This window comes from Schistocerca gregaria, chromosome 7 (assembly GCF_023897955.1).
Source record: "Schistocerca gregaria isolate iqSchGreg1 chromosome 7, iqSchGreg1.2, whole genome shotgun sequence".
NCBI lineage: Eukaryota > Metazoa > Arthropoda > Insecta > Orthoptera > Acrididae > Schistocerca > Schistocerca gregaria.
The window spans coordinates 141,107,137-141,131,308 of NC_064926.1; the positions used below are offsets into that span (position 1 = coordinate 141,107,137).

Genomic DNA, 24,172 nt, shown 5'->3' on the forward strand with positions numbered 1-24,172 from the left:
TTCTTCATCTGTAGGAATAGCATTTTCCTGTACTGAAAATGGTGAAAAGGACGAAATTTTTATCTATATACCCCACAGGTGTGGCAATATTGGAGCATTAGTTTTGTAGCGTTGGTCAGCGTGTCCATGGTGTAACACTATCTATTTCCGTTGGTCTACGATATACTGTGAGTCAGTAGGAGGGTGGCCATTCCACTTTTAGAAATTGTTCGTAATTCGTCATTTCTTCCAGGCCTACGATACGTTCTTGAACTTTGCATACCTGTGTTCGCAGCAACCTCGAGAACCTGTGTTAGATGCCTACAAATTGGTATTAGAGCAGGTACTAGGTGTTTAAAGCCAACGCTACCCGAAAAGCTTACTGTATGTCTGGTAGTGGGCATCAGATGCTTCGATACTATCTGTGATATTGCAGTGCGGCGGCTGAAACATGCCGATCTATCCACTGAGCGAGAGGGCGTAATGGTTTAGACGCAGGGTGAGAGTGGTTAAAAATTCCAGCCGGGCCAACCAGACATGGGTGTCCCATAGTTTTCATCACTTAAGGGGACATATGTGTGAACAGGTAGCATTTTCAAATCATATTTTCAGAGACCATTATTCTCAGTCTATAAGACTTAGGTAGTTGCCGATTTATGCCGGTACTGAATAACATTAAAAAAAGCAGTATACGGAATTGTGTTTATTATCCGTAAAAGTTTAATTACTATAACAGTTTGTTTATGAGACGAATTTAGATTACACTTTTAGTTTCGGTAGCATTAGCTGAGCTACCATGCATCTAAAATCACTCAAACTGCCTCAGATTCTATCAACATCCATATATACTGAAAAGCGCAAAAACCTGGTACACCTGCCTAATACAGTGTAGGGCCCCCGCGAGCAGGCAGAAGAACCGCTACACGACGTGGCATGGACTCGATTAATGTCTGCAGTAGCGCTGAAGGGGATTGACACCATAAATCATGCAGGTCTGTCCAGCTGCAAGGCATCCTAAACATGATCAATAATGTTCGGGGAGTTTAGTGGCGAGGGGAAGAGTTTAAACTCAGAAGAGTGTTCCTGGAGCCACCCCGTAGAAATTCTGGACGTGTGGGGTGTCGCATTGTTCTGCTAGAATTGCCCAAGTCTGTCGGAATGCGCGATGGTATGAATGGGTGCAGGTTATCAGACAGCATGCTTACGTACGAGTCACCTGTCAGAATCGTATCCGGACGTATCAGGGGTCCCATATCACTCCAACTGCACACGCCCCACACCGTTACAGAGCCTCCTCCAACTTGAACAGTCCCCTGCTGATATGCAGGGTCCATGGATTCTTGAGGTTGTTTCATACCCGTACACGTCCATCTGCTCGATACAATTGGAAACGAGATTTGTCCGACCAGATAACATGTTTCCAGTCATCAACAGTCCACTGTCGGTGTTAACGGGCCCAGACGAGACGTGAAGCTTTGTGCCGTGCAGTCATCAAGGGTACACGAGTGGGCCTTTGGTTTCGAAAGCCCGTATCGATGATGTTTGTTGAATGATGTTTGTTGAATGGTTCGCACTCTGACACTTGTTGATGGCCCAGCCCCGAATTCTGCAGCAATTTGCGGAAGGGTTGCACTTCTGTCACGTTGAACGATTCTCTTCAGTTGTCGTTGATCTCGTCCTTGCAGGGCCTTTTTCCGGCCACAGCGATGTCGGAGATTTGATGTTTTACTGGATTCTTGATACTCACGGTACACTCGTGAAATGATCGTACGGGAAAATCCCCACTTCGTCGCTACCTCGGAGATGCTGTGTTTTATCGCTCGTGCGCCGACTATAAAACTACGTTCAAACTCACTTAAATCTTGATAACCTGCCATTGTAGCAGCAGTAACCGATATCACAATTGCGCGAGACACTTGTTGTCTTCTATGGGCGTTCCCGACTGCAGCGCCATATTCGGCCTGTTTACATGTCTCTGTATTTGAATACGCATGTTTATACCAGTTTCTGTGGCGCTTCAGTGTAATTTCGTTACGCATCTCATGTTATAGTCTTGAGTGTAACAAAAATTTGTTTCACCTAATCATCATTTTCTTCAGTAATGACCATCGACAGTGAGGCGTAGTATACTCTAAACTATAAGATGTGAAGCGTAACATATTCTATTGATACTGACAGATTCAGGCACACTTTGAGAGATATAGGCACACGATGCCAAAATAATGCTATCGAAAAGTAACCTGCATTCAAAACTCATCTCGCAGTGTTATAGATCAAGAGTAACGCATCCTGAAAGTATGGGATGAAAATGATACATCGCGTCCAGGTTCCCTTAAGGCAAATGCCGAGATGGTTCACTTGAAAAGTAAACGTCCGATTTGTATTGCGATCCATTCACAGAACAAACTTGTTCTCCATTTCTAATAACTTCGTCGTAGACGGGGCACTGTAGACTCATCTCCCTTCCTTTCTCTCCGAGCTAACTGATCAATTCCCGACTGCTCAATCGTCAGTCGCTCTGTGGACTTCATGGAAGATACGTTATCATGGCTTCTTGAAGAAGATAATGACGAATATTATCGACGATAGAAACTTCGCCTGAAGATGATGGGTACTAAACTCGTTGAAAATTTACGATAAGACGACGCCGCCACAAGGCTGATCACCCGGGAAGATTTTATCATTGGAATACGCCGAGGAAGCCTGCATTCACGAAAGAGTATTATCTGAACTAATGCCCCAAAAGTGGAATTGTTAGTAATCCGACATAGTCTGCGAGGAAGACGTATTTTGCTGTCCTAAGTTCCTCATCATCTGAAAGTCTGCTCAATGTTGTAAGAAATGGAATAAGCTCACAATTTTTCAGTTACAATTATTTTCGCTGTGAGGCCTTAGTCGCTTTTGTGCGTGATAGTTGCATGTTTTAGTGACAGATTTTGATTTTAATGGGTTACTTACTCGAGAAGATGTAACATGGAAATCAACGCGACTACATATAGTGTAATCAGTGCAATCGAATTGACTCAGACAATGCTGATGGAATTATATAAAGTTATGACAAAATATAAGTTCTGGATGAGCTTTACTATTTTGGCAGCAAAATAACTAACAATGGCAGACGTAAAGAGTATATAAACTGCAGACTACTAGCGGTAAGAAAAGCTTTGTCCGAAAATAAGAAACTTCATATTTTGTGTATTATATTACGAATGTTCACATGTGCCATCAATCAAGTGTCCAAAATAGAGAAATCCTAACTTCTCACTGTCATCCTCTCTATGAAACTATTAATAGGTTATTAGAGATAGAAATACGATAGAGATCTTCAGTTTTAGATCTACAATACTAGCAGCAGAAACTACTTCAATTTCATTTGAAAGTAACCAAGTCTATACCAACATCTGCGTAATATTGCAGTGACATGCGGCTGTACATCGTTTAACGATGACTTCGTTGCAGCTCATCTAGGTTCCAAAATGGCTCTGAGCACTATGGGACTTTTAACACCTGAGTTCATCAGTCCCTTGGACTTAGAACTACTTGAACCTAACTTACCTAAGGACATCACACGCATCCATGCCCGAAACAGGATTCGAACCTGCTAACATAGCGGTCGCGTGGTTACTGACTGAAGCGCCTAGAACCGGTCGGTCACAACGGCCGGCCAATTCATCTAGGTAAGAACAGAATCACGGTATCTTAAAATGGTTTGGAAAAATGTGAGGCGAACATTGAATGGTCTACTGTGATTTTGGGTGTACTGGGAGTTTATCAGAAACCAAGGCGAAACATAGTGATTCTTTACGCTGTCCACTCAATAAGTTGTAACTATATTGTCATAAAAAGTAAAGTGCTGAGCTTGCATATTGCTTATAGTTAGTTTTTACTTTAACAGAACGCAAGTAGTGTTGTAACAGTCATGAGGTGGAAGCTTTCGATGCCGTATGAGGCCTTGAATACCGTCACACCCATTGACAGCAGTTCAACTCCTCTTCAGTCAGCGTGCAAACTCACTTTTGCTGCCGTAGAGTTGGCCTTGGGTTAGGAGTTTGGTATTTATAGTTTCAATGCTATGTACTGGCGCTACAAAAGCCAAGCGATAACGATATGCAGCTATACAGATGACGGTAGTACAGCGAACAGAAGGTATAAAAAAACGGCGCATTGGCGGAGCTGTCATTTGTACTCAGGTCATCCACGAGAATAGGTGTCCGGCGTGATTATGGCCGCACGAGGGAGATTAACAACCTTTGAATGCGAAACGTTAGCTGGAGTTAGACGCATGGGGCATTCAGTTTTGGAAATACACTCCTGGAAATTGAAATAAGAACACCGTGAATTCATTGTCCCAGGAAGGGGAAACTTTATTGACACATTCCTGGGGTCAGATACATCACATGATCACACTGACAGAACCACAGGCACATAGACACAGGCAACAGAGCATGCACAATGTCGGCACTAGTACAGTGTATATCCACCTTTCGCAGCAATGCAGGCTGCTATTCTCCCATGGAGACGATCGTAGAGATGCTGGATGTACTCCTGTGGAACGGCTTGCCATGCCATTTCCACCTGGCGCCTCAATTGGACCAGCGTTCGTACTGGACGTGCAGACCGCGTGAGTTGACTTACACCTTCTAGAGCTCGTTGGGTGGCACGGGATACATGCGGACGTGCATTGTCCTGTTGGAGCAGCAAGTTCCCTTGCCGATCTAGGAATGGTAGAACGATGGGTTCGATGACGGTTTGGATGTACCGTGCACTATTCAGTGTCCCCTCGACGATCACCAGAGGTGTACGGCCAGTGTAGGAGATCGCTCCCCACACCATGATGCCGGGTGTTGGCCCTGTGTGCCTCGGTCGTATGCAGTCCTGATTGTGGCGCTCACCTGCATGGCGCCAAACACGCATACGACCATCATTGGCACCAAGGCAGAAGCGACTCTCATCGCTGAAGACGACACGTCTCCATTCGTCCCTCCATTCACGCCTGTCGCGACACCACTGGAGGCAGGCTGCACGATGTTGGGGCGTGAGCGGAAGACGGCCTAACGGTGTGAGGGACCGTAGCCCAGCTTCATGGAGACGGTTGCGAATGGTCCTCGCCGATACCCCAGGAGCAACAGTGTCCCTAATTTGCTGGGAAGTGGCGGTGCGGTCCCCTACGGCACTGTGTAGGATCCTACGGTCTTGGCGTGCATCCGTGCGTCGCTGCGGTCCGGTCCCAGGTCGACGGGCACGTGCACCTTCCGCCGACCACTGGCGACAACATCGATGTACTGTGGAGACCTCACGCCCCATGTGTTGAGCAATTCGGCGGTACGTCCACCCGGCCTCCCGCATGCCCACTATACGCCCTCGCTCAAAGTCCGTCAACTGCACATACTGTTCACGTCCACGCTGTCGCGGCATGCTACCAGTGTTAAAGACTGCGATGGAGCTCCGTATGCCACGGCAAACTGGCTGACACTGACGGCAGCGGTGTACAAATGCTGCGCAGCTAGCGCCATTCGACGGCCAACACCGCGGTTCCTGGTGTGTCCGCTGTGCCGTGCGTGTGATCATTGCTTGTACAGCCGTCTCGCAGTGTCCGGAGCAAGTATGGTGGGTCTGACACACCGGTGTCAATGTGTTCTTTTTTCCATTTCCAGGAGTGTAGTTAAGGAATTCAGTATGTCGACGTCAACAGTGTCAAGAGTCTGCCGAGAATACCAAATGTCAGGCATTACCTCTCACCACGGACGATACAGTGGCCCGCCGACTTCACTTAACAACCTAGAGCAGCAGCGTTTGTGTCAGTGCTAACAGACAAACAACACCGCGTGAAATAACCGCAGCAATCAATGTGGGACGTAAAAGAACGTATCCGTTAGGACAGTGCAGCGAAATGTGGCGTTGATGGCAGCAGACGACTGGCGCCAGTGCTTTTGCTAATAGCACGACGTGGCCTGCAGCGCCTCTCCTGGACTCATGACCATATCGGTTGGACCCTAGACGACTGGAAAACCGTAATCTGGTCATATGAGTCCAGATTTAAGTTGGTAAGAGCTATGGTAAGGTTCGAGCGTGGCGCGGACCCGACGAAGTCATGGATCCAAGACGTGAACAAAGCACTGTGCGAGCTTGCGGTGGCTCCATAACGGTGTTGGCTGCGTTTACATGAAATGGACTGGGTCCTCTGATCCAACCGAACCGATCACTGACTGAAAATGGTTATGTTATGGAATTGTTCGCGATTGGTTTGAAGAACATTATGGACAGTACGAGCGAATGATTTGGCTAGCCACATCGCCCGATTTGAATCCCATCGAAGATTTTTGGGACGTAATCGAGCCGCCAGTTCGTGCACAAAATGCTGCTCTAGCAAACACTTTCGCGATTGTGGGTGGCTGTGGAGGTAGCATGGCCCCATGTTTCTGCAGGAGATCTCCAGCGTCTTGTTGAGTGCCTGCACCACGCTGGGCAAAAGGAAGGCCGCCACGATGTTATGTGGCATCCCATGACTTTTGTCACTTCAGTGTATAGTGTCCTTTTCCCAATATGGGTTCTTATTCTCAAACTGTTACTCAGGACATCGTTTACAGCACTTCAGATTTTCTCGGTATTGTCTTGTTATCACCTCTGTTGTTGTTGTCGTCGTCGCTGTTTTCTGTCCGAAAGTCTTAGTTGATGCATCTCTCCATGCTACGGTATGCTGTGCCAGCGTTTCATCTCTGCATAACTACTGCCGCCTTCATTCAATTGAACCTACTTACTGCAGTGAAATGAACCTACTTACTGTAGTGAAACCTTAGTATCCTCCTACCTTAGTATCCGCTACCAAACTAACGATTTCTTGAGGCCTCAGGATGCGTCGTATCCACCGGTCCCATCTTTTACTCAAGATGTGCAACCAATTTCTCTTTTTCCCATTTACATTCAGTACATCCTCGTTAGTTATTCGAGCTGCCTGTCCTTAAGATTACGTTTTAGTTCATTATTTTACATTTCGATAATATAGTTATATTAGGTTTTGTATTAAGATTCTTGATTTAATTTAATAATCTTTGTAATAATAGAATTAGTATATTTACTGGTATTAAATTTTTACCTTGCAAACTTATTATAAAGAACCAGGCAAAATTGATTTCCACCTGTTTATCAAAAACATGTTCTCTTCAAAATATTTTGAAGTCTGCCCTGCTCACTGAGCGAATTTTTAAAGAGCCGCAGTATTTTGACCATGCAAAGGTAGCATAGTCATTAGTCTCTTAATTAGTGGCTGGAATGAATGGCTTGACGAGATAACAACTGTCTCTTAATAATTTTTTAAATTTAACTTTTAAGTCAAAAGGCTTAAATTTATTTTTAGGACGAGAAGACCCTATAGACCTTAACATTTTACTTTTGTGTTGGTCTTTCTATATTTAATGATAATGTTTTGTTGGGGTTATATGAAGAATAAATAAACTCTTCATTATTATATCATTTATTTATGTTTGTTGTTTTGATCCATAATTTATGATCATAAGATTAAGTTACCTTAGGGATAACAGCGTAATGCTTTCGAGAGCTCATATCGACAAAGCAGATTGCGACCTCGATGTTGAATTAAGAAAAATTTTGGCTACAGGAGCCCAATGATTAGATCTGTTCGACCTTTAAATTCTTACATGATATGAGTTCAGACCAGCGTGAGCCAGGTCGTTTTCTATCCTAAGATTATTAACCCACATTAGTACGAAAGGATCATATCGTTAAAATATTTTTATATTATTGATTAATATTAATTAATTTACTATTCTGACAAAATAATGTGTTGAATTTAGAATTCATTTATGTAGATTTTTTCTACAAATAGTATTGATACTTTATGATTCGTTTATGTTTGTTTTGAACTTTCTTTTGTTGGTTATTTTTTTTTAATTAGTGCGGCTTTTTTAACTTTATTGGAGCGAAAGGTTTTAGGCTATATTCAGATTCGTAAAGGTCCAGATAAAGTATGGTTTGTAGGGATTTCGCAGCCTTTTAGTGATGCTATTAAGTTGATCTGTAAGGAGCAGCCTATCACTATTATATCTGATTATTTACTTTATTATTTTTCTCCTGTTTTTAATTTAATAATTTCATTGACTGTTTGAGTAATCTTTCCTTATTTAACTTACATGTGTTCTTTTTCTTATGGATTTTTGTTTCTTTTTGTGTTGCACTAGATTGGGTGTTTATACTGTTATAATTGCTGGTTGAGCTTCGAATTCAAATTATTCTTTATTAGGCTTCCTGCGTTCTGTTGCTCAAACAATTTCATATGAAGTTAGATTAGCTTTGATTTTATTGTCTTTAATTATTCTAATTGGTAGATTTCGTTCTTGTTTGGCTGAAACTCATCGAACTCCTTTTGATTTTGCTGAAGGAGAATATGATTTAGTTTCAGGGTTTATCATTGAATATGGTGCGGGCATTTTTCTGAAGCCCCCTATTTCAAAAGCTTCCTAATGCTACAATTGGTATTAGGTGTAAACAAATTCCTGCTTTTTCAGAAATGCTATCTTGCTATTACCAGTGTGAGTTTTATATCCTCTCTACCACAGCCACCACTAGTTATTCATCGGCTGGTTTTAGTGTCACGTTTCCTACTGCAGTTCCCTGAGCATCATCCGATTTGATTCGATTATATTCCATAACCATTGTTTTACTTTCGTTGGTGTCCTCTTATAACCTCCTTTCAAGATCATGCGTTCTGATGAACTCCTCTTCCAAGTCCTTTGCCGTCTCTGACAGCATTACAATGTATATATCTCAAGCAATTGCTGTTATCACATTGATTATTTTTATCAGAGTTACGACTGATTAAGTTTTTACATTGCATTGTGGAAATATCTCGAGTGGTATCAGATTAAGAATGCAAAGATCCAAGGTTTTATTTGCATTCAATTCTAGGACATTTTCCTGCCACTTATCACTTCATTATTACTGACTTACCTAACAGGAAGCGAGTCACAACTGCAGAGTCATTTGCAAATTATTATTTACTGTATTCCATCTCAGCTTCCATAAAAATTTATTATTTCTCACTTCTTTCCAAACTGACAGGAATTTGTTAATGTGAATAATGCGAGCCGGCAGCTGTGACCAAGCGGTTCTACGAGATTCAGTCCGGTACCGCGCTGCTGCTACGGTGAGAGGTTCGAATCCTGCCTCGGGAATGGATGTGTGTGCTGTCCTTAAGTTAGTTAGGTATAAGTAGTTATAAATCTAGAGACTGATGGCCTCAGATGTCAAGTCCCATAGTGCTTAGAGCCATTTGGACTATCTGAATAATGTGAAAATGTTCTACGGGCTGGAATTCAAGTTAATTAAACTGCGCAATAACTGGCTGTGTAACTCAGTTTAAACGTCGGGAGAAGTCTAGGGCGTATCAGTGCCTCCTTCAATAGGACAAAAAATAGTAAAGTACAGACGCGTATCTAGGGTTTGGGAAGGGGAGGGGACGGGGGTGTTGGTGGGGATGGAATTCCTTCAGTTTTTGACTGTCTCCCTTTTCTTCCTCCCCCACCTGGCTAATATAAGTAAGACTTCCAAGATAAGGAGATTAAACACGGCTATGACAATATATAGTGTATGTTCACTTTTCCACACAGTCTCTCCGGCCGGATTGGCCGAGCGGTTCTAGGCGCTTAGGTTAGTTAGGTTTAAGTAGTTCTACGTTCTAGGGGACTGATGACCTCAGACGTTAAGTGCTATAGTGCTCAGAGCCATTTGAACCATTGAACCACACAGTCCCCAAGAAACTGAAAACATTTCTCGGTACTGCTAACCCGTTTTTCGATTCCGGATGCGTAGAAATCACCTCCAGCTCTGTGTAGACATCTGGATACAGCTGCTTTCGGCTCCTCATCGTTTTGGAATCGTCGTCCACTGAGATTCTCTTTCATCTTAACGAACACGTGGTAATCGCATGGTGCTAGGTCTGGGCTGTTTATATTTTTAAAAGTACCAGGGATCCGAAATACGAAATATTGATATTTAAAAATCGTCATTATCGGCCATCGATATATTGAAAAAAGAAACGATATAGCGATATATCGACGAAAAGATATTGATCCGCCGACCTATAAAAATATTGGATGACATGGTAAATATATTGTCGGTTTTAGGACTTTATGTTTAAGCATAGATTTATTATTAGATATTCTATAAATCAACAAACTAGCAGCCTGCTTATTCCCCTTAGAGAAAGAATTGGAAGGTAAATAATGAATGTTCACGCCTGGCGATAACCGCTTTGCTAACAACCTTAACTGCAAGTAAGTGGTGCGAGAAAAGGTGTACGGTGGGTCCGCCGTTTGGTTTCGTAATGTATTGGATTTGTATGGAACACTTAATGTCGACTTCCCGGTTTTTTTATTTCTGCAAACGCCAGAGACCTAGCAGTTGCAGTGTCAAAATTGCTTGTTGAGGTTTATGTTGGTAGCACTGAGCGCCGATTACCTCAGCATTTCCCCTCACACGTCTCCACCCATGGCAAAGACCAGTCTTGTAATTTAGATTTTTGGTCATCATTTACAGCAACTGTTTTTGAAGAATATCAATATGAAGAAATAGTGCACCAGTTTCATTACAGTCGGACTACTACTTTGCGCCACCTATACTTCCTTCACACTGTGTGTGAGAGAGAGAGACAGAGAGAGAGAGAGAGAGAGAGAGAGAGAGAGAGAGAGGAAGAGATTGGACCTGATGAAAGCTCAAAAAGTGGTAAGACTCCTTCACAGAGTGAAAATAAAATTATGTGCTACTACAATTTCTAAAGAACAATTTCAAATACATACCAAAAATAGCGAAAAAATATCGGTACTCGATATTGCCTTCTCCATATCGATATATCCGCAAAAAAAAAAAAAAAAATAAAACGTGCCAGTATTTATTGACAGTTTTTGGGAAAAATTTCGCTATATCGTTTATTGTAAATAAACCTAGTCTAGACTGTATGGGGGATGTTGCCATACCTCCCATTTGAAGCGCTGCGGCAGTTCTGACGTATGGCGGGCCAAGTGCTGTGTTGCGCTATCGTGCAACAAGTCACTCCGACGCTTAATTTTCCCCCTCGCGTTTCTTTAATTGCCTTATGCAACCGATACAACGTTGACCTTACGAAGCAGAGTTGATTGTCACGCCTTTCGACATAAATTCCATGTGCACTACATCGTCTAGGTAAAAAAAAAAAAAAAAAAACGGTCGCCAAGGCTTTTCCTACTGAAGGTTGGACCTTGGCTACCTTCCGTTGTGACAATGTGGTGTGCACTAATTCCACCAATATTCTTTTTGTTGTGCGGGTGAAGTGGTGTACCCACGTTTCATACCCGTCATGATTCGCCGCAGAAACTCCACAGAACACCGTTCAAAAAATGCCACTGACAATTGGAAACGTTGCCCCTTGTGAATATCGGTGAGCAGCCGTGGAACCAATCTAGCACACAGTTTACGATATATGAGTGGTGGTGAACAATAGAGAACACACTGCCATACGAACTGTTCAGCATGCTGGCAATTTCGTGCAGTGTTATGCGCCAGTCATCTCCAATGATCACAGCCGTGCTGTCAACATTTGCATCGGTACTGAAAGTCGCAGACCTGCCTTTTCGTCAGTGAGATCCGTTCCTCCGGCGTCAAATTGCTTACACCACTTTACAATAAGTGAGCGAGAGGTTGCACGCTCATCATATACAACAGTGATTTCATGATGAATGACCGTGCAATTGAGCTGTCTAGCCAACATAAAACTGATCGCTGCAGGCACCACCAATTTGGAATGAACATCCATTTGAAACGCCATTATTTATTTACACTCCTGGAAATGGAAAAAAAGAACACATTGACACCGGTGTGTCAGACCAACCATACTTGCTCCGGACACTGCGAGAGGGCTGTACAAGCAATGATCATACGCACGGCACAGCGGACACACCAGGAACCGCGGTGTTGGCCGTCGAATGGCGCTAGCTGCGCAGCATTTGTGCACCGCCGCCGTCAGTGTCAGCCAGTTTGCCGTGGCATACGGAGCTCCATCGCAGTCTTTAACACTGGTAGCATGCCGCGACAGCGTGGACGTGAACCGTATGTGCAGTTGACGGACTTTGAGCGAGGGCGTATAGTGGGCATGCGGGAGGCCGAATTGCTCAACACGTGGGGCGTGAGGTCTCCACAGTACATCGATGTTGTCGCCAGTGGTCGGCGGAAGGTGCACGTGCCCGTCGACCTGGGACCGGACCGCAGCGACGCACGGATGCACGCCAAGACCGTAGGATCGTACGCAGTGCCGTAGGGGACCGCACCGCCACTTGCCAGCAAATTAGGCTCACTGTTGCACCTGGGGTATCGGCGAGGACCATTCGCAACCGTCTCCATGAAGCTGGGCTACGGTCCCGCACACCATTAGGCCGTCTTCCGCTCACGCCCCAACATCGTGCAGCCCGCCTCCAGTGGTGTCGCGACAGGCGTGAATGGAGGGACGAATGGAGACGCGTTGTCTTCAGCGATGAGAGTCGCTTCTGCCTTGGTGCCAATGATGGTCGTATGCTTGTTTGGCGCCGTGCAGGTGAGCGCCACAATCAGGACTGCATACGACCGAGGCACACAGGGCCAACACCCGGCATCATGGTGTGGGGAGCGATCTCCTACACTGGCCGTACACCTATGGTGATCGTCGAGGGGACACTGAATAGTGCACGGTACATCCAAACCATCATCGAACCCATCGTTCTACCATTCCTAGACCGGCAAGGGAACTTGCTGTTCCAACAGGACAATGCACGTCCGCACGTATCCCGTGCCACCCAACGTGCTCTAGAAGGTGTAAGTCACCTACCCTGGCCAGCAAGATCTCCGGATCTGTCCTCCATTGAGCATGTTTGGGACTGGATAAAGCGTCGTCTCACGCGGTCTGCACGTCCAGCACGAACGCTGGTCCAACTGAGGCGACAGGTGGAAATGGCATGGCAAGCCGTTCCACAGGACTACATCCAGCATCTCTACGATCGTCTCCATGGGAGAATAGCAGCCTGCATTGCTGCGAAAGGTGGATATACACTGTACTAGTGCCGACATTGTGCATGCTCTGTTGCTTGTGTCTATGTGCCTGTGGTTCTGTCTGTGTGATCATGTGATGTATCTGACACCAGGAATGTGTCAATAAAGTTTCCCCTTCCTGGGACAATGAATTCACGGTGTTCTTATTTCAATTTCCAGGAGTGTATTTAATTGTATGATGATTTTATACGATATACAGTTGATATAAGACAAGTGATTTTATATACTATACATGTAGGACAAGATTAAACCTTAAGGACCATGTTTTCAACCAATTAATTAAGCTGGGTGTAAGGGTGAACAAGTTGTCGGGAATTCCAGGGTATGAATGAAGTGGAAAGCGTTGGACTACGTGTTCAATTGTCTGCTCTTCTTGATTACATTCACACATTGGTGAACTGATCCAGCCCCATTTGTACCTGGAGTAGTTGCAACAACAACGGCCAGTCCTTAACCTGTTGAGGCGGCACTAGACGATCCTCGGTAGGTCAAAACCTTTTGGCTTCTTCGTGGGAACTTGTTCCCAACCGTGTTGGGATGACTTTGGCGTCATAAACTGTTACAGCCATCCCGTTACAGAAAACGCCCGCCTTCCATCTGTACGCTTTGTTCCCAGTTCGTCACAGACAAATCGTTCCTCGCGTCCTGCATTTAACTGACGATACCTCTCGGGACAGAAGATAAGGCCTTTTTATTAAAGTTTCCTATGTATTTGTTTAGAGAAATTAAGTGTCTCAAGCGCCATTGAGCCTAGCCCACTCTGCACACACCACCCGTCCTATCGGACGAGCCAGAAACTACTGTCGCGTGCTGCACACTGGCCACTTTTACGACACAGCGCGCTCTCGCGGCGAGCAAGTGTAATTTAACTTGTTGGTGCACCGTCGTAGCAGCAAGTTGTCCGGGAAGGAAAGGACCTGTCCGTACCGGAATCCCTCACTCCACCATCCAGAACAAGGTTTCGAACAGAATCTGTACTTCAGAAATGCCTTGCCAACGACCTAAGCACAAGTTTGTGAAATCTCCCCCAGAAATGTTGAAGTTGTTATAAAATGTTGAAGTTCTTGTATTATTTACACTAATGTTCTGCTCACCTCTGAAGGGATCTGTCCTGTCCTGATTGACCAGCTTGTGACTTATTTCAAAAAATGGCTCTGAGCACTGTGGGACTTAACTTCTGAGGTCATCAGTCCCCTAGAACGTAGAACTACTTAAACCTAACTAACCTAAGGACAGCACACACATCCATGCCCGAGGCAGGATTCGGACCTGCGACCGTAACGGTTGCGCGGTTGCAGACTGTAGCGCCTAGAACCGCTCGGCCACCCCGGCGGCTGACTTTAGTTCCGACAGTAAAATATCTATTGCCAAATACTGCTGCGTTGCTAACTTCAAAAACATATTTATCATATCAACCAAAAGTTTCTTTCGGCGGCTTTTTGCGTAAGTCGACATGTTTTGCTCCTTAGATTCGGAGTTCATTCCCTTGCTCGGGGTGACGTTGGCGTCATAAACTTTTATAGCCATCCCGTTGCAGGAAGCGCCCGCCTTCCGTCTGGGCGCTTTGTTCCCAATTCGTCACAGACAAATCGTTCCTCATCTCATGTGTTTAACTGCCTCTACCTCTCGGGATTGAAGCTAAGGCATTTTTATTAAAGTTTCCTACGGATTTGTCTGGAGAAATTAAGTGTCTCATTTCCAGAGCCTCTTGCAGTACCGAGCGATTACAGTTGTATACTTCACGACGTAACACAATATGGTGTCTCCTAAGTTGTTCTGCGGGCCTATAGGGTATCGTCTCAGTTGTGCGACTGGATTCGTGATTTCCTATTAGGAAGGTCGCAGTTCGTAACAATAGACCGCAAATCATAGAGTAAAACTGAAGTGATATCAGGTGTTCCCCAGGGAAGCGTCCTGGGACCTCTGCTGTTCCTGATCTATATAAATGACCTGGGTGACAATCTGAGCAGTTCTCTTTGGTTGTTCGCAGATGATGCTGTAATTTACTGTCTAGTAAGGTCATCCGAAGACCAGTATCAGTTGTAAAGCGATTTAGGAAAGATTCCCGTATGGTATGGCAGGTGGCAGTTGACGCTAAATAACGAAAAGTGTGAGGTGATCCACATGAGTTTCAAAAGAATTCCATTGGAATTCGATTACTCAATAAATAGTACAATTCTCAAGGCTGTCAATTCAGCTAAGTACCTGGGTGTTAAAATTACGAACAATTTCAGTTGTAAAGACCACATAGATAATATTGTGGGAAAGGCGAGCCAAAGGTTGCGTTTCATTGGCAGGACACTTAGAAGATGCAACATGTCCACTAAAGAGACAGCTTACACTACACTCGTTCGTCCTCTGTTAAAATATTGCTGCGCGGTGTGGGATCATTACCAGGTGGGATTGACGGAGAACATCGAAAGGGTGCAAAAAAGGGCAGCTGGTTTTGTATTATCACGTAATAGGGGAGAGAGTGTGGCAGATATGATACGCGAATTGGGATGGAAATCATTAGAGCAAAGACGTTTTTCGTCGCGGCGAGATCTATTTACGAAATTTCAGTCACCAACTTTCTCTTCCAAATGCGAAAATATTTTGTTGAGCTCAACCTACATAGGTAGGAATGATCATCAAAATAAAATAAGAGAAATCAGAGCTCGAACAGAAAGGTTTAGGTGTTCGTTTTTCCCGCGCGCTGTTCGGGAGTGGAATGGTAGAGAGATAGTATGATTGTGGTTCGATGAACCCTCTGCCAAGCACTTAAATGTGAATTGCAGAGTAGTCATGTAGATGTAGATGTGACTCAAAATCGACGCTGCAGTTCATTGGCCACGTTTCTCTCCACGAGCGAAAAATCTAACGTGGTAGACTCGTAATGTAGTGGAGCGTGGAATTTCACGCTGCGACGTCACAAGCTCCTCGTCCACGTACGTTTTCACGTCCCATGAGAATACGGCTTTAGGATGGATCTGCGCCGAGCTGGGGCCGGTTCCATTCATTCAGGTGGCGGGGGGCAGGTGGCGACATCCCATTGACTAGCGAGCGCGGGCGAGAGCGTGCGCGCCCGCCTGTAGCAGCAGTAGCTTCCGTGGTAGGGGATAGGAGTGTAGGGGGAAAGGGGGGGGATCGACGGCCGCGGTGGTGGGGGGAGGGGGAACACGCGGGTGGCCGAGTGAATAAGACCGCGTGCCCGGCGGCCGGCGCGAGCATTCGTGTGCTGCAAGGCGGTCGTGCTGCGTATAGCTAGTGAGGCAGACGCTCCGACACTACTCCTTACGCTGACAGCTTCCGCGGCAACTGTTGAGTGCAGCTGGAGGAGGCTCTGCTGACGCTGCCAAAGTGAGTACAGCCACTTGCGCAAATACTCGTCCGTTGCGTGTGTTGGGGCACACAAGCTACCAAATATCTGTTTACAGGTATGCGTTTGTACGATCAGTGCCTTGTAATCTAATCCTCTAGCAGCATGCGGACGTTAATTGATGATACTGAAACTGGTGAAATCCACTCGTGCCGAAAATGCCACTAATGGAAAGGGATGTCAACAGCTGTAATAGATTATAGCAATGCGTCTCTCCGTAACACACTAGCTAGATTAGTGAAAACTGTGGCTACGTGCTAACTTTCCACATTATTGTCGTGACACCCTTCTTCTTTTTCTTCCCCCCCCCCCCCCTCCTCCTCCTCCTTTCTCTCTCTTTCATTCGGTTTTTAGTCTCCCCTCCCTCCCTCCCGCTCGCACACACTATTGTTACACATTCAGAAACTCAGCTCTGGAGTAGGTCGAATTGACAAGTAGACAGGATTCCAGCTCTTGTCTGAAGTTAATGTTATCTACTACATTCTTAACATGACAGGATAGGGACTCAAACATCTTTACAGCTTAATACCTCACGCTTTGGGTGCCACTTTAAGGCTGAGTGATGGAAAGTGACAATAATTTCGCCTTCTAGCTCTACCTTTGTTGTTGTTTTCCTGATTTATTGTTGATAACAAATTTCACCATCACGACATTGCAAGTACCGCGTGACTGGCTTCCCGTATTACACTTCGTCCGATCGTGCCAATATCCTTCTTGTAGTCCAGTGACATCCATCGCAGTCCTGGACATATCGATCCCACCTCCTCCTATGTCGCCCACGCTTTCGTCTTTCCGCTGGGGCCCATTGTCACACTTTCTTTGACCATCGGCTATGGTCCACCACTTCCTAAATGTCCATTCTATTTTAGATGTTTCGTCTCTATAGTGTCTATTACTGATTCACCTACACCTACAGCGTCTCTGATGTCAGTATTTGGTACGCGGTAGTTTACTACACAAACAAATTGCATAAGGGACTCAATGTGCCGGTGGAGGTTCGAGTCCTCCCTCAGGCATGGGTGTGTGTGTGCGCTTGTTCTTAGAATAATTTAGGTTAAGTAGTGTGTAAGCTTAGGGACTGATAATCTTAGCAGTTAAGTCCCATAAGATTTCACACCCATTTGAAGATTTTTTGTAATCAATGTGATGCTGTTCTTTGGAAGCGCAACTGTTTAAACAACTGTCTACAAGAGGTTTAGAATGGAAGCCACCTGTTACGTTTATTACACGCTTCTGCGCAACGAACGTTTTCTTTCTCAATGGAGATTTGCCGCAGAATATAAGCGGTTACTAAATGACAATACGGAAAGTAAGTCAACTACTTGAGGTTTTTTTCTCCCGCTATATGCCTCGTATACTTGCCCACTTCGCATTGTTTTGAAATTAAACGGGCACAGGAGACTGCGTTAAAAGTTTCATTAAAAAAGCAGGGCTGCCTGGAACACGAGGGTGGGGTTATGTTTTAGCCTCAATGCTATGTCACAAAACAATCATCCGCTTGATCTTATTGAGTGTAACGGGTGGTTGACTGGCCTGCTCCCACACAAAATTCGTATCACAAACTTGATAAACCGCGGCCGTGAGATTCTGTCGCAGCCGTCAGCGTCACGTGTTTGTCAACAGACGAAGCATCCAGATAAATGTACGAAGTATTTTGTCAGGAAATTGAAACAGCACAACGTGAACAGTGCAAGTAAACTGCATTGTTCGCCGAGCTACTCGTTTGAGGTATCGTGACACACCACACTATTCGCTAGGCGCCGAGAAGCTTTCGGGGCAAAGACGCAGCACCTGAGTAGAGTGCACCATGCTTGCATGTAAAGCTGCCTGTCAAGTACCCAAATCCCAGCCGCGTGGCTGACAGCCGTGTGCTGACAACGCAGTAGGACGGTAGGGGCAACGCTTACGGGTTCTCAACACCGATTCTTCAAACACAGTGTGATAAAAATTAGTGTGTGGGCCTCAGAAGCCGGAGTGCATTTCAGTGTGTGTAACCGCACAATGATGTCATAAAACCGACCTTTCGGCTACTGTGGCAAGCACTCCAAGGAATCTGTCTGTAATGCTATGTTTGTTTGTTACGGAGGGTGTGATATAAAACAGTGAAGCCACGAAGAGAGTTGCATATGCCACGATCACATGTCACAACGCGATATTGCTTGGTAAACGTTGTTTTACAAATCTTGGTCTCACCTTTTTCCTTGAAATCGATTTGGTTGTGCTGATATCACAATTAAGCGCCGCTCCACCTACTATCCCTCTACGAGCTAAGCGTTGGTAAAACATCCCAGAGAGATGACACAGTTCACAAAAGTAGTCCACTCAAATGCTGTTCGTCAGAATTTTTTAGCGGACAGATTAGAGAGACAATAGTCAAAGACATACCGATGTACATTTCCAAATCACCTACTTTCTGGGTTAACTTACATCTCCACAGTTTCGTGAAATGACGGATGTGGCACTTTATGTGGTGATCCACCTGTCGAATTGGCTACTTGAGGTTGTGGTATTTCATGGGTGAATATCGGATTCCCTCGTTCCTTTCTTCATTTATAACATAAATACAAAACTTAGATGTATTGCCGGCCGGAGTGGCCGAGCGGTTCTAGGCGCTACAGTCTGTAACCGCGCAACCGCTACGGTCGCAGGTTCGAATCCTGCCTCGGGCATGGATGCGTGTGATGTTCTTAGGTTAGTTAGGTTTCAGTAGTTCTAAGTTCTAGGGGACTGATGACCACAGCAGCTAAGTCCCATAGTGTTCAGAGCCATTTGAGCTTAGCTTTATTAGCGTTCACGCCGGCCGATGTGGCCGAGCGGTTCTTGGCGCTTCAGTCTGGAATCGCGCGACCGCTACGGTCGCAGGTTCGAATCCTGCCTCGGTCATGGATGTGTGTGATGTCCTTAAGATAGTCCGACTTAAGTAGTTCTAAGTTCTAGGAGACTTATGACCTCAGATGTTCAGTCCCATAGTGCTCAGAGCCATTTGAACTATTTTTTATTAGCGCTTACAATAATTTACCTTAAACAATTACATCTAACACAAATCATTGATTTTTCATGAGGATAGCTATGAATGTGCTCGAGGGAAGAAAACGTATGCCATTGTAGTGACTGGATTACCCTCTGGGATCTCTGTGCCCTAGGACTTGGTTTAAGCACAGATCTGTCGATCTTCTTAGCAAACTAAGTTTGGGTGTCGTCTCATCTCTCTGTGTGATGAGTAAGCGTGGTCGTATGTTCTGGTAAGTCCTGTTTGAGCGTGACGAGAAAGCTTGCTCGGCTGCGCAGCACATTTATTTCTGTGGCACAACCGAACCAACTCGAGTCAAAGTGTTGTACATCTTCACGATATGCGCCTGTTCTGCGATGAAATTACAAGTACGAATGATCTTCAGTAGCGATTACAGATTTCAGATTCTTACTGCTTTCCAATGGAAACGCTTTTGGATTGAAAGTTGCCTCATACATATTCTCTCGGGAAATAATTAAACAATACCTACTGTAGAATTTGACCACATCTGCCAGACATAGTAACATCCGATATTCGCGTCTTCAGTCACTGTAGACACGTCTCCTGGAAAGGAAAAAGGGACAGCTTTTTATTATTCGTGGATACAGGGCGTGTCTTTAATTCGATGCACCTCAAAATACAAACCACACTTTTTACAAATTTAGCTTTATTTTATAGTAAAATGAATAGAATACAATTTCAATGCGTTCCTTTCTTACTGATTGTTCTTTTTTTTGTTTCCTGTAAAAACCACAAGCATTTTACTACATTTCAGTGCGTAGATCTTTGTACACACATTACAACGGCATCGTCCGAGTATATGGCATTTAGCTTCGTTCTCAGAGCCGACGAAGACATGGAGTGGTGAACGCAGGGACAGGGTCGTGATTTCTGACTTTCTAGCAGGTTTGCGAAACCTCTAACTTGGCATGTGGCTTCTTCAGGAAAGCCATGACGATTTCTAATGTTGTTGGTCTGTCGAAGGTTAGTTCTAGAGCGCTAATATTGTATTAATGGCATCGCAGGGATTTGAATAAACGTAAATTTTGTTTCATCATACGCGTTTCCCCTCAATTTATCATCAAGCGTCTTCGGTGGCCTGAATTACAATTTTAGTTATAAGTAGCTCTTTTCATTTACGTACTGTGATACTACACTTTTGGATTATAAAAAGCTATGGCCCTGATATTTTATGGCTTAATATATATCCGGTCCGCAGCTCGTGGTCTTGCGGTAACGTTCTCGCTTCCCGCGCACGGGATTCCTGGTTCGATTCCCGGCGCGGTCAGGGATTTTTCCTGCCTCGAGATGACTGGGTGTTATTGCGTCGTCTTAATCGTCATCATTCATCCCCATTACGGTCGGAGGAAGGCAATGGCAAACCACCTCCACTATGACCTTGCGTAGTACAGCGGTGTGGGTCTCCCGCATCGTCCCCTACGCTCCTCGGAGTATGGGACCTCATCATCATCAATATATATCCTGTGTCTCGGCGTCTTAATGAGTAATGGTGCTCTGTTGTGATAGACGTTACGCAGGAGTTACATCTAGGACGTGAGCGGACACAAAAGAAGTCCGTTCAGATGACTCATTGGTGCGATGTGTGAGATTGCAGCCAGTTTTCTTTCTTTTTCTTTTTTTAAATAGTCAGTCATACACCCATATCAGTTACATAAAGTGGCTTACGTGATTTTTCAAAAAATCTCAACGAATCTACAGCTTATAAACCTTATTGATAATAATTGTTATTTTATGTATTACGAGCGTCAAGCAAGTACAAAAAAAATTAAAATATGAACAAGCACCAGACTACCAGTTCAAAGGTAGAGAGGTAGAGAGGTCTCGATCTTCAGACGATTTTCCGATTTTGGCTGTCACTTGTCGCTTTTTTCATCTCTGGAAACGATTTCTTAACGTGGAGAATTACAAACTGCACAATGGCTCTGAACCATTAGACTGTTGTTCCCACTGTAACTGGCAGGATAAGTCAGTGAGAGGGGCGTGGCGCCTCGAACGGGATCGTGCCCAGTAAAGCACCCTGATGTTCAAACCAACTTTTGGGTTGACAACTCCTGTACTTTTTTTATGAACTACTAGCTGAGTAGCCGGTGTTGTGTGCCCATGTATTTATTCCAGTTTTATATTAGTCCATCTCCTCCTTTCGCCTCTCCCTTTCCACGTCACGGCCTCCTCTCCCCTCTCTGTCCATCCCCTCTACCCCCCACTCTGCCCATTTCCTCATGCTCCTGTCTCTGTCCATCTCCTCCAACCCATCTGTGTTTCTAGTTGCTCTTCCCTCTCTGTCCATCTGATCCCTCTCCCTCTGCCCTCCTCTAATCACATCTCCTCCTCCCTCTCTTTGTCCAACTCTTCATCCCTCCTCTCCCTGCCTATCTCCTCCTACCCCCTGTCGCTGTTCATTTCCTCTACCATCCTCTATGTGTCCATTTTCTCCTCTTCCCTTTCTCTGCCCATTCCCTCCTCCTCTCACTCTGCCCATTTTCTCTGCCACCTTTTCTATGCTCATCTCCTCCTCCTCATCCCCACCTTTCTCTGACTGTCACCTCCTCTTTTCTCACTCTACCCACCTCATCCTCTCTGCTCATTTACCCCACACCATCTCTCTACTTATCTCCTCTTCGTTGTACCTGTATTTGTCTTTCTCTTCCTCATCCCTGTCTGTCCATCTCCTCCTACCTCCTCTTCTCCACGCTACTGCCCCGCTCCAATAGGTGGCTGTTGATTCTTACCCATACAGTATTTCATTTCAAATCTTAACTAAAATGTGTATCAAATTTAGTTGAATTATTTCCAGGGCTTTAGGATGAGCTTTTTACCCGTGGCTTTGCCCACGTACACATTTCTCAAATATATTACACATATATTTAACATATTTCACACGTATTTGTATGCATATTTCATCTGTATTTATAGCGAATGTCTATCTACGGTTTTATTTTAACGCAGCTCAATATTTGAGACGTTGTATCTCCTGAAACATGTGCCCTACAATGGTTTACTTTTGTAGGTACATTCAGCAATATATGAGGATGAACAGAGTGAGAAGCAAAGACATATTAAATTTAAACGTCATGTTTGATGCGGCAGATTTTTCACGCATCTCAGTGTTTATGACGTCACATCCCTCAGCTGTGTGTTGTACAATGATGTAATTTTGCCGGCACATCCGGTGGTATGTGTGAATACGGGGCGCAAAATATGTCGCGAATACAGGTAGTAATAAGGGAGTAATAAATTAAAACATCATGCTTCATATGGCAGTTTTGAGTTTTGCTGCAGGAGCATCGAAAATGTAGTACGGTATAAACTTTTTGCCTTTCAGCATTTTGTGGGGGGTTGTCGGCGAGGAAAAAAAATCTACTAAAGGTTTGAAATTACATGTAAAGCTTTTTGAAAGTCAGTAAGGGCTTTTATTCTCAAATACTGGATGGATAAAATATGGGTTTTCGTGTGGCATGGGTTAAACTGCTTTTTCACCCCCAACTCCTCCCACTTACTCCTCAGCAATATGTGAATGATATGTGTACGAAGTCTGCTTGAAGCCAGTCCAGTAGTTTAGGAGGAGACGTGGATTTCTCTCTCTCTCTCTCTCTCTCTCTCTTTCTCTCTCACTCACTCACTCACACACACACACACACACACACACACACACATTGCACATGTGGTTGCTTGTCTGTCAGCGGGAAGAAAAAAAAGAAAGCACCCGTGGAGTGCAAACATACCACATTCTGTAAGAATGAGTTAGGAAACGCCAGCGCCAGAACTGTTTATAGCCTAAAAGTGCAGTGAGATGACATGCTCAGAAAAGTGGTCCGTGTACGGGAAAATGTACGATAACGTCATGCCCCTTTGATGATTTTGAAGAAATACAGCAAGCAGTCACTTTTTATGTAGCTTTATTGATGCCACCCAGCGTATCCGGTTTTCAGCCATCTTCAGTCGCAATATGGCCACATGACGAATGCTGCGCTGTATTAATGAATCTGGTATTGTATTATTATGGACACGAGTGCAAAACAAAGAGCTATAAGATACGGAATATAAGGCAGAAGCATCATTTAAAATACATCTGATAAAAACAAGAAGCAGCACTTAAAACACATCCGATGAAAACATGGCTTTGATGGGGATATAAATTTGCCACTCCGATTAAAGATGCATGAAAACCTGAACGCATCTTGCCATAAATAATGCTATACAAAAAGTGACTGCTGTATTTCATGAAGCATTTTAATCCACAGCCACAGAGCACGCTCATTATTATCTTCTACATCTATCTATATTATATTACTGTCTCTCATCTCGATTTCTATCTCTGTTCAGGCCGATCTCAGGGACTACTGCAGGGATTTTCTGACGATTTTCACGAGAAAGGTGTGTGAATATAATTTATAACTGTTAAGAAACAATGAGTACGCCATAAATGTATTGTTTTCTCTCCCATATTTAATTGGTGTTTGGAGTGACATCTGGTGACAATGGTGGGAGCTACGAGTTGGTCAACTATAAAGGTGGCGGTATCTGCCGGGAAATACAGTAAACAGCCACTACGACTCCAGGGAGTAGCGAAGTTTGACCACAATCTGTCGCGCCTGGGCGTGTAGCGATAAAGTGCTTGCCCAGATACCAAAAGGTCGCTGGACCAAATTGCAGTCGCACTACAGATTTTTCAGTCTGCCATTTAACCTGGCGTTCATCTCTCAATGTTGTTTCGGATTCCACGGTAATCTGTAGGT

At 44.6% G+C, this 24,172-nt stretch overlaps 2 protein-coding genes across 2 annotated transcripts in view; one reads left to right on the top strand and one right to left on the bottom strand.

The window, feature by feature from the left end:
* Positions 1-24,172, bottom strand: part of LOC126282191 (synapsin) — a 783,143-nt gene that overhangs the window by 170,942 nt on the left and 588,029 nt on the right. The gene's annotated exons all lie outside the window — the stretch shown is intronic.
* Positions 16,219-24,172, top strand: part of LOC126282193 (tissue inhibitor of metalloproteinase) — a 319,649-nt gene continuing 311,695 nt past the window's right edge. The window contains exon 1 of the mRNA XM_049981721.1: positions 16,219-16,386. The gene's annotated coding sequence lies outside the window, so the exon portion shown is untranslated. The remainder of the gene's footprint in view (positions 16,387-24,172) is intronic.